Below are 17,605 nucleotides of genomic sequence, written 5' to 3' on the forward strand. Positions count from 1 at the left end.
CAGATCACCTCATTAATGATTGCCCTACTTAGACCTGTTCAGACTCCAGAAAAAGACCTAGGGTATAAAATCGTAAGCTGCAGCTGGGTAAGAACACCAAGCATAATGACACTCAAGAAATCTGAAGAAGACATTCATAAGAGCAAATAATACACATAGACCCAGATGCTAAAACTGAAAATGAGTTTTACAATGCCTTGTTAAGGCATAAAGTCATCAGTCCTCAAATGCAGGGTGGGTTTATATGTTTTTTGAAAAATCAAAAATTTACATCCACCTGGTTTTTCAATGCAATTCCTTCAGATAAATCAACTTAATTGACAGTCATATTTAATATTTACAATGTTAAAGAACCTTTGCAAATTATTTCACACCCATGTGGGGATGTCTAATTTTTTACGGCTGAAGGGCGAAGAACCCGAGGCAAAGCCCCAGCTAATGTCCTGCCTGTAGCAACCGAGCAAGTTGGCGACAGAGCCAGGGAGGACACAGAGGACAAGACGAACAGTGTTGTGTGGGTGAGAGGCAAGACGCAAACTTAGTTCACATTTCTCATTGACTCAGGCATTGAATTATTCAGCTGCATTGCTCTTTTTGGCATGACTTGGATAGAGCCTCTCTCCTCTCTCTCTCTTTTTTTTTTTTTCCTATTTCAGCAACAGAAGTAGAAACATGTTTATAGTAATAGACATGCAATAGACATAATCAAAGTAGCACTAATGAAAAGAAAACCAGATAGGATGGAAGATAAAGGACAGCCATACTTTAGAATGTCGAGAAATAGAAAAATACATTCAGGATGGTCATTTCCAAGATAATTATAAATATATATTCAAGTCCATAAAATTTGGCCTGACACAATTGGGGATGACACTGAACTTAGTTAGATAAATAATGCCTTCAGGAATCAAAAAAAGAAAAAAGGCACATGTGAAAATAAAACACTAATACAGAACTCAAAGGAGTACTATGACCCAAGGAACAGGATAATTAGAAAATCATAAAAATATCTTTTAGAGAAATCTTAATGTATTTTAAATGAGACTGTTGTCAGGGATATTGGCATATTAATATGACTTTTAAATATTCAGAGCAGTCTGTTGATAGAATTATCAGCCAGAAAGAGCTGTCTTCATTAAAGCGAAAAAGACAAAACAAATCCCTGACTAGGATACAAATCCTCAACACCAAGACTTGAATGAAATGACAACTTTATGCTAAGCTCTCGAGGTCAAGAAACAGTCAAATTGGCTGAGAAATGACTAAAAATAAAGATAGCAGAATTTTTTCAAAATGGATTGAAGGTTCCTAAAATATATATATTCTCTGTGCTGCTGATTCATTATGAAAAAGTTACCCATGCACACATGAGCTACACTTTGAAACACTTTTGACCTGAAGCATGTAATAAGTACTCTCTCTGCTGCCAAAAGGGCCAGTCAGTTCAGAGAGAGTTTGCCTACATAATACCAGACATCTGTGCAAAAGCTGCAAATTTTGGTCAAGGATTTTAATGTTTTGTCGACCTGGTGCCAAACATCTGGGTATTTGAAAATATCCAGATAATTGGCTGATTTTTTTACTTTTCATCCAGATGTTTGGCATCAGAACTAAATACCATCTTACTATGTAAGTGCTTTTGTGATGTGAAAGTGCTCACATTATACCCTTGATATAGAAAAAAGAAGGGTTTAAAGTCATGTATATACAATGTGATCTCAGTTTTGAAAACAAAACTTGTAGATATGCGCACAGAAAACAACTTGGAATTGTACTGAAATGTTTACAGTGATTATTCGTACTCTGGGTGGTGGGATTATTGCTCATCTTTATTGTAATTTTTAAAACATTTTCTAAAGTTCTTCAGGAAAATATGCATTGCTTTTATAACCAGAAAAGCATTTTAATTGTGTGATTAGGCAGTGTCAGTGAATTTGGAAACAAAAAGAGTTTAATTTATTGCTTGGCATTGTGTCCATCCAATTGTAGTTGTGGACCTACTGGTAAAGTTAGGCTGGTTTTGGAAAAGCAAGTGAAAAGTAAGTTAGCAAAGATAGAAGAGCTCTGGGAATCTCAACGACTACTAAGCACGGGTGGCTGGAAACAATGGCCTTCCTGGCTTTTTCTTTCTGAATGGACCAGAATTTTTATTCAGTGCACAACCCCATCTATGTCCGCCTGCCCCTGGACGCGCAGGCTCGGAACACCCAGTGCTCTTCTCAGCGATGTCCAGTGCTGGGCTGGTGTGTGGAGAGCTGATCCCAGCAACACTCCTCTCAAGGCCACCGCCTCCCAGGGCCTTCACACTCTCTGATTCCCAGTCCCCTTTCCTCTCTGGGGTTGACAAACTAAATTTTGCTCTCAACAGCTCCTCCAGGGTTAGACATGTAGAGTGTTAACATTCTCAATAGATTTAGCCCAAACCCTTCATTTTATAAGTGCAGAGACTGAAGCCCAAGGAGGTTAAAAGCCAAGCCTACGATGGTACATTCAAATCTAGAAACGTCTGTTTCCAGCTCAGGGCACTTTTTGCTACATAACACAGCGCTACGATGGCTATTCTAGTCCCTGAATTTCTTCATCTATGAAATAGAACAAATATTTGCATGCAAAGTGCTTCATGATACTTGAGGCAGAAACAATGTACAAATATCAGGTTATTATTTTGGCACCTTTTTGTATGTTTTTTATAAACTCTGCTATTCCGTAATGCTTAGAAAAATTAAATAGAATCTAGATAGACTTTCAAATAAAACCCTAATAAAAATACAAGCTCCTAAAGCATCAGTATCTTAATTATCCTGAATTTTTTAAAGAAACCAAGTGTTCTTGGGATGGTCTAAACAGTTCTAAATTAAATGAAGACCAAATGGGAAAGTTATCTGAAAACTTTTGCGATGGAAAATTTGAGATCCCTTTTGAAAAGTAACACAAAGAATGAAGGACTCTAGTGTGATTTTTTTTTTCAGCCTTTGTAGAGAGCAAAGCACCATAATTCACTGATGAATCCCATACATTCGTCAGTCATTGTTAATTTTAAAAAGCTGTTCAATAAACAACACTTCAAATGCTCTTTTTTGTAAAAAAGCAAGCACTATACTCTAGCTTATTTTAAATATCTTCCCATAGTTCAAGAACAAATTAAACTCTCCTTAAAAAAATACAAAATTAACAGATCTGAAAGAAAGTGGCTCCCACTTTCTAAGCAAATTTAAGGCTAAAGAAATAGTTGATAAAGCTTCTGTCCCTCCTATTCCCTGTCCAATAGGAGAGAAGAAAGAACAAAAATAATCACTTCTAGGCAGTGAGCCCTATGGTTATATGCAACCTGCTTAACTCAGTTCTTTATATCCAGACCCAAGAAACACTTCCACATTGTAATGAATATCCCAAAACACATGCTTAACTGCTTCTGGAAACATCCTTAATTTTTGACACTTCCGGGGTTTCTTTGGGTTTTTTTAATCATTTATTTGCTCAAGACATGTAAAATATGAAAGGAAGCACGAAGTTAATCTTTACTTTGTCTCTTCTATACATTTAAGGTTCTTTTTAAAAAATTGTATCATGAACCAGGGCTCGGGGCCATAAAGTTACTAGCATGCAGGCTCATTATTGTTTGTGTGTATGTGGTATTTATGTTTTCAAAGCATTTCGCCATCATTAACTTCTTGTCAGCTAAGCAGGATATTGGACTTGATGGAAAAATGATCTAATCCAGCGTGGAAAATTCTGTTCCTTAAAGCCACACCTGAAACAGGCAAAGTTCTCATTTCTTTGTGCCAGAACGTTCTCAGTATGGATAGCTCACAAAGTAGGTCCCTAAAATCTTTGCAGAGTGACGTCAGTGGGGGAATTTTGTCTCATGGGATGGGTTTTGTTGCTATTGTTATTTGGGGGATTTTTGTTTGCTACTGGCAGTGATTGCAGTGTTTTTGGTAAATTTGTTTTGTTGTGTGGGGATTGGGTAGCTTTTTCAGAAAGGGAAAAAAAAAGTATGGTTAAGTTACATTGTCAAACTGGAAACTGGAGCCTGCCAACGTTCTGAGATAATTTAGCTGATGGTCTAGTGCTACCTCTGATACAGAATGAAACATTTTTAGGAGTGAGTGGGTGGAAAGATAAAGGACAGTTTCCTCAAAGAAAGGTCAATCAACCAAGCAGTCCCTTATAAGGAAAGTTTACATTCAAGTTTCGATGAAGAGAACAGCTCAGGTCTTTGCACAATCGCTAGTTTTGCATCCTGTCACTCTCTTCTCAAGAACAGTTCAGAGCTGCTGGGCTGTTATGAGCATGACTTGATGCCTCTGAATTGACTGTGTTCCAAAACCTCATTATTGGAAAACTTTTCCATTTGATGCTAAATATAGGGTATTATATAAACACAATGTATTATAGGTCGAATCCTGTTACCACAAATGCTAAGAGGCTATCCAATTTGGAGTTAGGAAGGGAGATTGTATTAGAATTTTACAGTACGCATCAAATCTGATTACAATTATGTAAAACAAAACTCTTTTCCAAGCCCGAGTAATGGGTAACGTATTTCAGTTGTTGGTAGAAAATCTTTGAGTTCTTCAAAATGAGAGTTACCTTAAATGAAACATGAACCAGTTCTCAGTCTTTTTCATTCCATAGTGATCTTCTTCCTAAAGCCATAGAATGTGTTCCTGTTCTGCTCATTTAGAATTTGATCATATGTTACGGAGTGACATGCTCATATGATGTTTAAAGCGTAAGATTATCTAGCATTTTCTATGTGTTTCTATTTCTCCCTTCAACTTGATTATGACGCCTTGATTATGAGGGCAAATCTCCAGGGTTTACTTATGTGTGTATTTCATATTGCTAAGCCTAGAGAAAGTCCATAATAAAAGGGAGGGAGAAAGGCATGGAAGGAAGGAACAAGATGACGGTGTGGCAAATGGAGACAGAGTAGAGGATGCCCAGCTGGGAGGGCCTCATTGAGACATCAGGGGGTTTTATTTAATAAGGAAACCCCTCACTCAACACATGATTTAAAACAAAAGAAGGGAATAGATTCAGTCTAGCTTTCTACTTCCAAATAGGTGAGGTTTATAAACTTGTTAAGTCTCAAATGCATTTCCCCTGAACAGGAGTGTGTGTTCATCTTTTAAGCTTTAGAGTCAGGCTAAGACACATTCCATCAGAGCTCTTCGTGCAAAATGGATTTGTTTCATCCCCACCACACATGCAGAGAAGGAGGCCCCTGCTCTCCTTGCTGAGCTCTGCCAGAGCCCAGGGATCGTCCTTTAGCAGCTACGGGATCATCCGTGCTGTCTGCCTGCCACTGGCACTGGCTGTGAGCTCACTGGAAGGTGTCATAAAAACTAGGGTGATGGGAAGAGGGTATAGGTCAGTGGTAGAGTGTGTGCTTAGCATGCACAAGGTCCTGGATTCAATCCCCAGCACCTCCATTTAAATAAATAAATAATAAAAACCTAATTACTCCCCACCCCCAATAAATAAATAAAAATTTAAAAAAAAAACTCAGGTGATGGTGGGATCTTGACACAAAACTTTCAGCAGCAGCACTTTGGTAATGTTTTGCATTGAAGTTCTTAAGCTCCTGCTTCTTCCAAATAACATTAGACCGATAGGTCTCTAGTTTTGCTCCTCTTCTGAAAATTCTAAGTTAAAATTTGTCAGTTAGGGGACCTTCTGTACTAAGGAATATTAACCTTTATTCTTCAAGAGAATCTTTGGAATCTCAGTCTGAGTAATATCAGATTCAGAATACAGAACCAAACCTTTCTTCCTGTTATGTTAACTGTCTGTCTCTTAGAGAACCTTGTCTTGGAAAAAGATCTCCATTCAATTCTTCAGCTCCCAGCTCCTCACGATCTCTATAATCTTTACTTTTTTCCATTTACTTCCTAAGAATTGCCCTATGGATAGGATTATTGTATAATTAATGCTCCAAACTAAGACACACTGCAATTTGTTTTGTTACAGATTTTTTTGGTAATTTTTAAAATTGAGATTTAATTCACACAACATAAAATTCACCATTTTAAATTGTACAATTCAGAGTTTTTTTTTAATATGTTTACTGTTGTACAACCATCCCTTCTATCTGGTTCCAAAACATTTTCATCTCCTCTAAAGGAAACCCCATATGCAGTAAGCAGTGACTCCTCAGTCCTTTTCTGCCCAGGCCCTAGAAACCACTAATCTACTTTTGGTCTCTATGAATTTGCCTATTTTAGACATTTCATACAGATAGAATCATATAATATTTGGACTTTTGTACCTGACTTCTTTTACTGAGCATACTTTCAAGGTTCATCTCTGTTGTAACATGGATCATTATTTCATTCCTTTTCATGGCTGAATGATATTCCATTGTATGGTTGTATGACATCTGTTTATCCATTCATCAGTTGATGGACATTTGGGTTGTTTCCACATTTCAGTTATGATGAATAATGCAGCTATGAGCATCCATGTGCAAGTTTTTGTGTAACTATCTCTTTCCATTTATCCTGAGTATATACCTAGAAATGGAATTACTGGGTCATTTGAGAATTCTTGTTTAGCTTTTTGAGGGATCAACACACTGTTTTCCACAGTGACCATTCTATATTCCCACCAGCCATTTATGAGGGTACCGATTTCTTCACATCCTCACCAACACTTTTTAATATCTTTTGCACTATAGCCAACCTCATGGGTGTGACATGGTATCTCACTGTGGTTTTCATTTGCATTTCCCTAATGATTAGTGATGTTGAGCATCTTTTCATGTGCTTATTGGCTACTTGTATATCTTCTTTGGAGAAAAGTCTACTCAAATCCTTTGCCCATTTTTAAATTGAGTTGTCTTTTTATTGTTGAATGGTGAAAGGCCTCTACCATGTAGTACCATATTACAGCTACTATACCGTTACCTGGTATAGCCATTACAAGTATTTTCTTCAGGATATATTGATAAGCAAGGGGAGAGAGCTATTAATACTTAGATAATACAGGCACAAACTGAGACCATTCCAGGCGAAACAGGACAGATGATCAACCCACATGTGGAAGTTCAACTTGATTCAGCAGGTTGAAGAATAAACATTGTGCTAATTTTAATGGGACAATTTATCTATCCAAATAATTAGACATAAATCATAAGAGTCAAACTCAGTACCCTTCCTGTACTACCCAGTATGCTAGATACTGTGAAAAGGAATCTAAAAAAAAATTTTAAATTCATAATCCTTTAAGCCACTGAAGGTCAAGATGAAAGAGCAGAAGAAACATACACATAAACAAATAACTAATAAAGTTAGGATTTAGGTGCTATGGTGGCCTAGAAGAAGAAGAAATTAGTGTTGGAGTACTAAGAGAAGTTTCAGCCTTGAAGGACAGGTAGCACTGAGGTCAAGAGAAATTTTACTGTAAAAAGCATGTGCGTTACAGAGGGATGTAGTGTATGTGTAAGACATGGGCTGTAGAGTCCGGAAGCGTAGAGTAACCACATATGCTTTTATGGTGAGAGAAAGAATTGAAAATAGGTATGTGTTTCACATAATAGTTCTGTTCTCCCCTTTCTAACTTTTTAAAAAATTACTATTATTGAAGTATAATTGATTTACGATGTTGTGTTAGTTTCTGGTATACAGCATGGTGGTTCAGTTACACATATGCATATATATACATTCTTTTTTTATATTCTTTTCAATTATAGATTTACAAGCTTTTGAATATAGTTCCCTGTGCTATGCAGCAGGACCTTGTTGTTTATCTATTCTGTATATAGCAGTTTGTATCTACTAATCCCCAAAAATATGGATGGCTTCACAAATTTGCATGTCATCCTTGCCCAAGGGCCATGCTAATCTTCTCTGGATCATTCCAGTTTTAGTATATGTGCTGCTACAGCGAGCACCTAACTTCTTATATGATCACCTGTAAGGAGAAAAGTCTCTGAAAATGAGAAGTGTATGCACTATGCTACAATCCTGCTTGGAATTCAATTAAAATGCGACTTTGGAAGAAACATAGCAGCCATTCAGAGCACACTGGCTTACTGTTGTGGCTACTGCCCCACGTTTCCTACTGCCCCAACTGGAAACTCACCCTTGGCTGGTACTTGCCTGCTAGCACTCAAGGCTCTTACGGCTACACGTGAACATATCCACTTTCTAAAAAGAAAGTAAACTCTGTGCAGGCAGGAGCTTTCTTACTGACTTGTCTGCATCTGCACCTCCATTCCATACCACTCCCCTGTGCTCTGCCTCCAGGTGACTGGCGGGCATGGATTCTGTCCTTAAGCTCTGACTCCTGCTAAGTTCAGTGGGTGGGTGGTGATCAGAGGGAGGGAGGAAAGTGAGATAAGGATACTGGGTTCCCTGGCTCCTCTCCTGTGAGGTCCTCTGCTCCTCACAACTATCTCTGCCTGGGTTCCTTTGCCCTCTCCCTCTCCTTGTCCCTTCAGAACCCAGGCATGGGGACAGTTGCATTGATGCTAGCCTTGGGTTCCTGCACAATCCCTCCTTACCCAAACCTTTGCAATTAATCCTTTTTGTAAATAAACTCCCCTTGGATTATCCTAATTTGAATGTACCATCTGTTTACTCTTGGGACCCTAACTGATACAGTCCCTGATAGTACCCAATACTTTAGCAGGTGTGTAACAAATATTTGTTAAATAATTAATAAGTGAATAAACGGGGAGCAGATGCTTCCATTTCATCTTGTTTCCCCTGACAATTACTTGGGCAGAGGTGAGGTGTTTGATAAAGGCCATGCCACTGATAAATTATCAGTTTGCACTTAATGTAGAAGTTATTTGAGAAATCCATTTTTAATTTCAAAATGCCAAGTGACATTGTATATAATTATCTGTAATAATGTAAAGGTGGAAGCAAGAGTTTTTTTGATATTTTTTTCTAAGTTATAGAAGTGACCTGTGTGTGTGTCTGTGTGTGAGAGAGAGAGAGACAGACAGACAGAGAGAGAGAGAGAGAGAGAGAGAGAGATACATTGTGTGAGTTTAATATCAAAGGGAAAAGAGGAGAAGGTGGTTTTTCTCTCATTTCAAAAACTTCTTATATTTTTCTTGCAATTTCTTAGCTGTTATTCTGATTTCTGTCTTGGCCAACTGTTACGCTGAATGCTTCTGATCACAGGGCAGGAAAAAAAAAAAATAACCCTGGGGTGTAGTGCACTAAATTTTAACTTTAGTTTTCTTACCTTTTTCAATTTTGTCTTCACTCTATTCACTCTGATTTTCTGTCCTGTTTTAATGTATGTGTGTGTGTATTTTCCATATGGCTCTGCTAAAGAAAGAGGAATTTCTTACCTTCAAGCATACTAATCCAAAGACATTCCTTTTAGATTTTCAGCTTTCCCACAGAAGCAAGATATTCATAGCTGCCTGCCCTACAAAGACCAATAAAACTTTCTTTTGCTTTCATAAATGATCCCTGGTCCTCTCATTTTCTTGAGGGCAAGAAGAAAGAAAAAATACAGCATTCATTTCCATTTTATCTCTTTGTAGCTGAAGAAAAAAATCTACTAGAAAGAACAAAAATGCCCATGCAGGTTCTCCTTAACAAGAAATTAGGTTAGAATGAATGAGCCTATGAAAGATTATCAAAGATGAGTAATACTGAAGTAATAGACCAAAGACCAAAGCAATGGTGACCGTCCCAGCAAACGCTGGGAAGAAAAAGGAAAGTGGAATTTAGATTCACGCTCAAGCAGGGATTAGAAGATTAAAAAAAAAAAAATTCAGTCTCTCAGAAAACATTTGCAGAACATCTTCTTGGTGGATTTGAAGTGAGTCACACTATAAAGCTCTTGGACGGTTATCTGACTGGGTGCGATGGGTGTGGCCACCATCATTTGACTGGACAGAATTCCTACGGCTTTCTAAATTGGGACCTTGCTACATGATCTTTTTAGAAATTTCCTTCAAATTATTGCCTAGACTTGTCATGGCTTGTCCCAGAGCAGTCAAACAACTCTCTTCAATATGCTTTTTGGCCCAATAGAGCTGTTCTGAGCCTTGATGAGACTGACTGTGCCCCTAATCTGGGCTCAATCATGAGATGAAATGGCAGGGGAAGGCTGTAACCAGAACGTCCTGCTTCAGTGACAGTGTGTTAGGTTGTTTTCTTCAAATAAGTATGCCATTCTCAATTACAGTTTTTCTCAAAAAATAATTCTCAAAGATTGCCACAGGGGAAATTCAATCATAATTATCTTCATATTAATTTTCCTGTGGATTCTGTAAAATAGAGATGAATTGTCATCACTCTACTGCGTTTGAATTTCCACTATTTCCCTGATTTTAAGCCAGTTAAGCTCAATTTTTGATTTGGTCAATTGACTGAAAAAATCTCAGGAAGCCTAGCATTGCTTAGCAGCCTCAGACTTAGTTCAGATGACAGGACCATAATGAATGCTTTCTTGCCTTTTAGGCATAGTTTAAGGTGTACATCAACCCTTAAAGATTCCAGCGGGGGCGAAGTTCATATTAAATGTTGTATTTTCTTATCCTTTAACTACTTCTTACTCCTTCTTACATAGCTTGCAGAAAAAGAACTGTTTATTTCTGGAAAAAAAGTCAATAAAAGCGGACCCTCCCTTCAGATGGAAAAATTGAGTGAAATAGAGAAAAATAGTTCAGTTAATTAGAAAACTTCCTGAGGACTCTCTGGGGAAAGGCAGGGAGGGAAAAAAAAAAACTGAGATTTCCAATAGATTTAGGGAAGAAAACAAAAGCAAAACCTCATCCCAAGCCATTATGTAATGATGAGCCAGAAAGGAGAACCATGAGAACTATAGTTCTACACTATACAGCAAAAGCTACAACCATAAGGATAACAAAGGAAACAACCAATGCTGAGAATGAGGGGTTCTCTGTGTGACTAAGAACACTAGGACGTTTTTGCACTCCTGCACTCTTCCACAGCCCTTGGAAGGCAGCGTAGGGGTTAATGTGACTATGAAGCTATCGGGGAACAAAGGAAATTTTAGGCTGATGAAAGGAACGGTTGATGGTTTGACTTTGGTGCATAACATCTTCTCAAGTCTACCGAGTGTACTGTCCTCAAATTGAAGAGCTGCTTTAGGAATGAGGAGCAGAAATAGTACTGTGGACGGGTGGAGACGGCTTGCTCTGAAGAGCTTTTTGTCTGGTGATTCTGTGACTAAAGATAATATTTGTTTATCTTGTATGTTTAACTTGTGTCTTGTAATCCAGAGAGCTCGGGGAAAAAAATGTGGAATTACAAGTGAGTTAGTGAACAAACCCATAGTATAGGGTATAATTTCTAGGCATGGGAAGGGCAGGAAGAACAAAATCAGCAGTTATGATAGAATGTATTTTTTTCTGTGCTCTCTCCAATCTTTCCAGTAGGATAATTTTGCAATTAAAGTGCTGATTGCACAGCAGCATTTCATATAAAGTTATGTTGCATTACTCATGGAAGCTACTTGACTTGAAATACTTTCTTACTTAGAACTCTCAATTCCTGCATACTTAACTGATTTTTTAAAAATAATAAAATAAAGCAAAAAGGTCTTCCAGAGGCTCTCAGGGGCTAGAAAGCCCAAGGCTGCATGCAGTACACTGAGGAGGATTTAAAACTTTCATATCATCCAATCACCAAAGCATGATTAAAGAAGCTGTATGATGCACCAGATATTATAGGTGACCAGAGGAGTGTGGGGTCTTGGGGCAATACATCTAGGCTCTTTAAGGATAAAAGGCCTAGCAAAATTCCAGAAGGAAAATCTATGTTCTGTCACCACCGCATATTCTCAGTGAAATCAGCTCCCCCTCCTTCTCTCATTCCAGGCTGGGCTCAATATTATTGAAGTAAAGCCAACAGCAAGTTAGCAAACCAGCAGGGGAGCAAATTGATTATACAGTTAACTGTGGAAAAACTGAAATTCTTTATTAAGGGAAAATGAAATACAGTTAATTTATGCTTCAACGGAGACATTCCCCACGTGGCATTTACTCTGCTGGTTCTTTGACTTTGCTGTGAAGCTGTAACTCGGCCAAAAAATGACAGAAGCTTTACTGATTTAAAAATAAGGCAGGTTTTGAGCTTTTTTTTCCCCCTTGCATGATGATTTTTCCAGCTACAATTACTGTAACTCACTCATTATAGAGGATAACATAGCAGGCAAACAGGCACGAAAAAAAAAAGTGTGGTAAAACAGTTGGCAGGATGTGAATTAAAAGTCTTTGCCATCTAATTTTAAACAGTATTTATAGAGAGTACCCATAATACAGCATTCACCGTCTCACACAAAATCTCTTAAGTAGTAGAAATGTTACTGAAGTTGTTAGCAAAACTAGTGGACAGTATTAAGTGAAAGAAATGAATAAAACCCTGAACTCCAAATGTAAGAGGTAGACTCAAGGTTAGGTACATCAGTTTGGTGTAATTTTGAATTATAAGACCTAATGCTGAGGTTCCCCTTCAGAATTAAAAATAACATTAATGATTTACACACATAAAGCAGGCTTTTAAAAGATCTACATTATATATATTGCAATATATTTTGCCTTATTAATTCTGAAAACAGCCCCAGGTTCAGAGAAACTACTATGTTTTTAAAAAGCTTTTTTATTTTGAGAGAACTGTAAATTCTCACCTAGTTGTAAGAAGTAATACAGAGAGAGTCCACATACCCAGTGCCCAGTTTGATTCCACAATAACTTCTTAGGGAATTATAGTACAATGTCACAACCAGGAAATTAACATTGATGCAATCCAGCAACCTTATTCAGTTCTTATACACTCATTTGTGTACGTGTGTGTGTGTGTGTCTATGCCTGATTCTATGCAATTTTATCACATGTGTAGATTTATGGGACCACTACCTGTCAAGATACAGAATAATTCCATCACAAAGCTCCCCTCCCACTCCACTCTCTAACCCCCTGGCAACCGCTAATCTGTGCTCCAACTCTATAATGTTGTCATTTCAAGAATGTTATATAAATGGAATCATATAGTAAGTGAACTTTTGAGATTGGCTTTTTCACTAAGCATAGTTCCTTTCAGATCCACCCAAGTTGTTGTCTATAAATAGTTTGTTCCTTTGTATTGCTGAGTGATATTCCATGGTATGGAGATACCATAATTTGGTTTTTTATTATTAATTTTTGTATTGAATTATAGTTGATTTGCAATATTGTGTTAGTTTCAGTGTGCAGCAAAGTGACTCAGTTATACATGTATACATATATACATTCTTTTTTCAATGCTTTCCACTATAAATTATTACAAGATATTGAATATAGTTCCCTGTGCTATATAGTAGGACCTCGTTGTTTATCTATTTTATATATGGTAGTGTGTATCTGCAAATCCCAAACTCCCAATCTATCCCTCCACCACCCTCCTTCCCCACCTGGTAACTATAAGTTTGTTTTCTATGTCTGTGAGTCTGTTTCTGTTTTGTAAATAAGTTCATTTCTGTCATTTTTTTAGATTCCACATATAAGTGATATCATATGGTATTTTTCTTTCTCTTTCTGGCTTACTTCACTTAGTATGACAATTTCCAAGTCCACCCATGTTGCTGCAAATGGCATTATTTATTCCTTTTTATGGCTGAGTAGTATTCCATTGTATATATATACACTGCAACTTCTTTATCCAGTCATCTGTCAATGGACATTTAGGTTGTTTCCATGTCTTGGCTATTATAAATAGTGCTGCTGTGAACATTGGGGTGAATGTATCTTTTCAAATTGGAGTTTTCTCCAGATATATGCCGAAGAGTAAGATTACCGGATCATATGGTAAGTCTGTTTTTAGTTTTTTAAGGAATCTCCATACTGTATCCCACAGTGACTGCACCAAACTCCATTCCCACCAACAGTGTAAGATGGTTCTCTTTTCTCCGCACCCTCTTCAGCATTTATTGTTTGTGCACTTTTTAAGGATGCCCATTCTGACTGCTGTGAGGTAATATCTCATCGTAGTTTTGATTTGCATTTCTCTGATACTTAGCAATACTGAGCATTTTTCCATGTGCCTATTGGCCATTTGTAGAGACACCATAATTTGTTTCTCCAGCCACTGAAAGATATTTGGGTTGTTTTCCCTTGGGGGGAATATTAGAAATAAAAGTATTACGAACATTTGTATACAGATTTTTGTGTGAATGTAAGTTCTCGTTTCTCTAGGATAAATGTCCAAGAAAGAGAATTGCTCTCTGTGTGGGGGGTGGTGTACACTTAGTTCTGTGCAGTTTTGTCCCATTAAGATTACTGTGTCGACCACCAAGGTCAAGATGCATGTTATTTTTTAGCAATAAAAATACAGTGCTCACATCTCAAGAGCAACGTGCTTGACCATTTGCTAATAATTCAATATTTACCCTTAATTCAAATATTTATTAAGCATGCACTAAGTGTTAACACTATGCCAGACACTGTCAAATAGAAAGAAGAACAGAGCAAAGCTACCCCGCGAGAACGGCATATTGGAGCAGTTGCTCAACACCCTATGATGTTGCTAAACATGACCCATTGTATAAAGACCTCCCCCAGCCAGGGTTGGCTGCCTGACAACAAAGACCCCTACCCCCGCTCTCAGGCTGTAGGGTGCACTTTTGTAACATTTTCTCCTGCTTTCAGTGTGAGGCTACTCAGAGAAGGACACATGTTGAGCCTCGTATTCCTGTAGAGGAGTCCATTTACTCATTCATTTAAAACATTTATTTTAAGCACCTACTGTTGACCAGGAATGGCACCAAGTACTGGAAATTCATTGATGACTAGAAAGCTGGCCCTGTCCTCAAGGGGCTCAAAGTCCAGTGAAGGAACATAAAAGATTGACTCTGCCTTGCAGGAACTCACAGTTTAGTTACACCCTGGACACTGAATAAGTAGCACAATAAGGCCTTGTAGGGGGTGGGCTTCCGAGAGATCCAGACTTGAGCTGGATCTTGAGGTGACGAGGATTTGCATGGCAGGTTAGGGAAAAAGCATCTCTGGCAAAGGGAAAAGCAAAGGCAAAAATAGCTCCATTTCAAGTGTAGGAAGCAGGAGAAAGAGTCTATCAACTGGAACTGGAGTTTCTATGGGGCATTAGTGAATGGTGACCCCAGAAATTACCTTTGATCAGATGCAATGGCCTTCAGTGCCAGGCCTGCCGTTGGCCTTTGGAGTTTTGGTTATTAAAAGCTAAGGGAGCCTTTTGAATATGAGGCTAATATGATCAAAACTTTGCTTTAGAGTAATTAATACAGCACCGTGAAGATTATGTTAAAGAGGATAAATCAGAATTTGAGAACTGTAGTTTTAAGAAATTTAATCTTGTCCACGAAAGAAAAACTCTTTGGTGGGAAATAAAGAGCTTCCAGGATCCTTAAGGTAGATTTCCCTAATCATCCTTTCCACCATACGGGGCAGTGCCCTGAAGAAGTATCAATTTCACTGAACAATAACAACATAGACTAAGGGCTAAATTAATAGAAAGGTATGAAAATCAGAAGAGAGATGAATTACTAAGAGTTCAGTTAATTGAACAGGAATTTATTGGAGATGTTCAGACTTGAACTGAATCTTGAAAGAAGGACATACACAGATGGAGAGGACAGGGTAAGGCCCTCCAGGCAAAGGATCTGTAAACCCAAGGTACAGAATGGGCCTGTGTAAGACAGATCCAAGGAGCTATGAACAGGGCAGGTTGCCTGAGGCAGAGTGTTCATGTCCTTGAAGAAGTTACAAAAATGTGTACAAATATGCAGAGAATCACTGCTGTCTAAAGATTATGATTCCTTTAAGTTACAGAATAAAGAGAGGAATGTATTATGCCTACTATTGTAATACACTCCTGTCTTTGAAGAAAGCCTAAAAATTTTACATTTACTATGTTTTTGCTAGTAAAAAGAATTTTCAAGCTTTTTTTTGGAAATGTACCACATATGGGTGCCCATCCATACATGCCCTAACTTAAGTTAATACCACTACTTTAATTGAGGGCAGGCACTAAGATTATAAAATGTGGGTTATTGGAATCCTATCTCTAATCATCTTACCATCTTGGTAGCACTATGCTAGGCATTGTGGTGGCCCAGAAGAGGTATAAGGCAAGCCATTCCCTACCACAGGGCAAGACGGAATCATTCTCCAGCAGAAGTGACTGGTTATAGTGATTGCCAAAGACTTCAGGGGAAAGAAAAAAATCCTTAGAATGTGAGGACTGCAACATTCTAGGACACTTTATGCAAAACAGAAGTAACTGTTGACAAAATAGCATTACAAGAAAATAAATACTGCTCAGAGGAAAAATTTGACCCTGCATTTCACAATTAGGCACGTGCTGTTTAAGTTAGCAAAATTTCCTAAGAAATTTCCCTTGTTGTGCAAAGGAAGGCTTTTTCAAATTAATTTTGAGCTAAGGAAGTCACTTAAAAAATATATGAATGGTTGGTCCAGCCACTGTGGAAAACAATATGGAGATTCCTCAAAAGACTAAGAATAGACTTACTGTATGACCCAGGAATCCCAATCCTGGGCATATATCCAGAAGGAACCCTAATTCAAAAAGACACCAGCACCCCAATGTTCATAGCCACACTATTTACAATAGCCAAGTCATGGAAACAGCCTAAATGTCCATCAACAGATGACTGGATAAAGAAGTTGTGGTATATTTATGCAATGGAATACTATTCAGCCATAAAAACGACAACATAATGCCATTTACAGCAACATGGATGTCCCTGGAGAATGTCATTCTAAGTGAAGTAAGCCAGAAAGAGAAAGAAAAATACCATGTGATATCACTCATAGATGGAATTTAAAAACAAAAAGACAAATTAACTTAAATATAAAACAGAAACAGACTCACAGACATAGAATACAAACTTGTGGTTGCCGAAGGGAGGGGGATGGGAAGGGACAGACTGGGAGTTTGAAATTTGTAGATACTGACAGGTATATATAGAATAGATAAACAAGTTTATACTGTATAGCACAGGGAAATATATACAAGATCTTGTGGTAGCTCATGGTGAAAAAGAATGTGAAAATGAATATATGTATATTCATGTATGACTGAAAAATTGTGCTCTACATCAGAAATTGACACATTGTAAACCGACTATAACTCAATTTAAAATATATATATATATATATATATATATATATATATATATATGAACAGTTAATATGCAGAATGATGACTGTCCATTTTCATCTCCACTGAATTTAGAACAAAAGTGAAAGTAAGGTTTCAGATATGTTGCTTGAGGGATTTATGTACATATACATCCAAGTGAGGACTACTGTGCCTAAGAAAATTGGTAAATGTTCTCTTCAGCCCTAAGAATAGACTTCCATCCATTTAGATTGACTTATATAGAACTGTCCCTGAATGTGTGAGCTGGACCAGGGGGTCTCAGCTTTAATGGGAACATTAATCCCCTGGGGATCCCATTAAAACTGGGTGTGAGAAGGGGTCTGCGATGTTGCATTTCTAACAAGCTTCCGGATAAGATGGTGCTGCTGATTTGGAGACAACAGAGGCTACACGACCAGTCAGTCTCTCAGTGGCTCCTCTAGGCCTTTGAGTCTTTTGACTCTCTTTTCACGTCTTAATTCTGAAGTCCT

General features: G+C 37.8%; 1 non-coding gene across 1 annotated transcript; it reads right to left on the reverse strand.

Annotated features, from left to right (window-relative positions):
* Positions 1–7,790: 7,790 nt before the first annotated feature.
* LOC116286041 (U6 spliceosomal RNA) lies at positions 7,791–7,897 on the reverse strand. The gene has a single exon (XR_004195806.1). It is a non-coding gene; the product is annotated as a U6 spliceosomal RNA (small nuclear RNA).
* Between the last annotated feature and the right edge of the window lie 9,708 nt (positions 7,898–17,605).

The sequence above is a fragment of the Vicugna pacos genome, chromosome 29 (assembly GCF_048564905.1).
Source record: "Vicugna pacos chromosome 29, VicPac4, whole genome shotgun sequence".
NCBI classification, from domain to species: Eukaryota; Metazoa; Chordata; class Mammalia; order Artiodactyla; family Camelidae; genus Vicugna; species Vicugna pacos.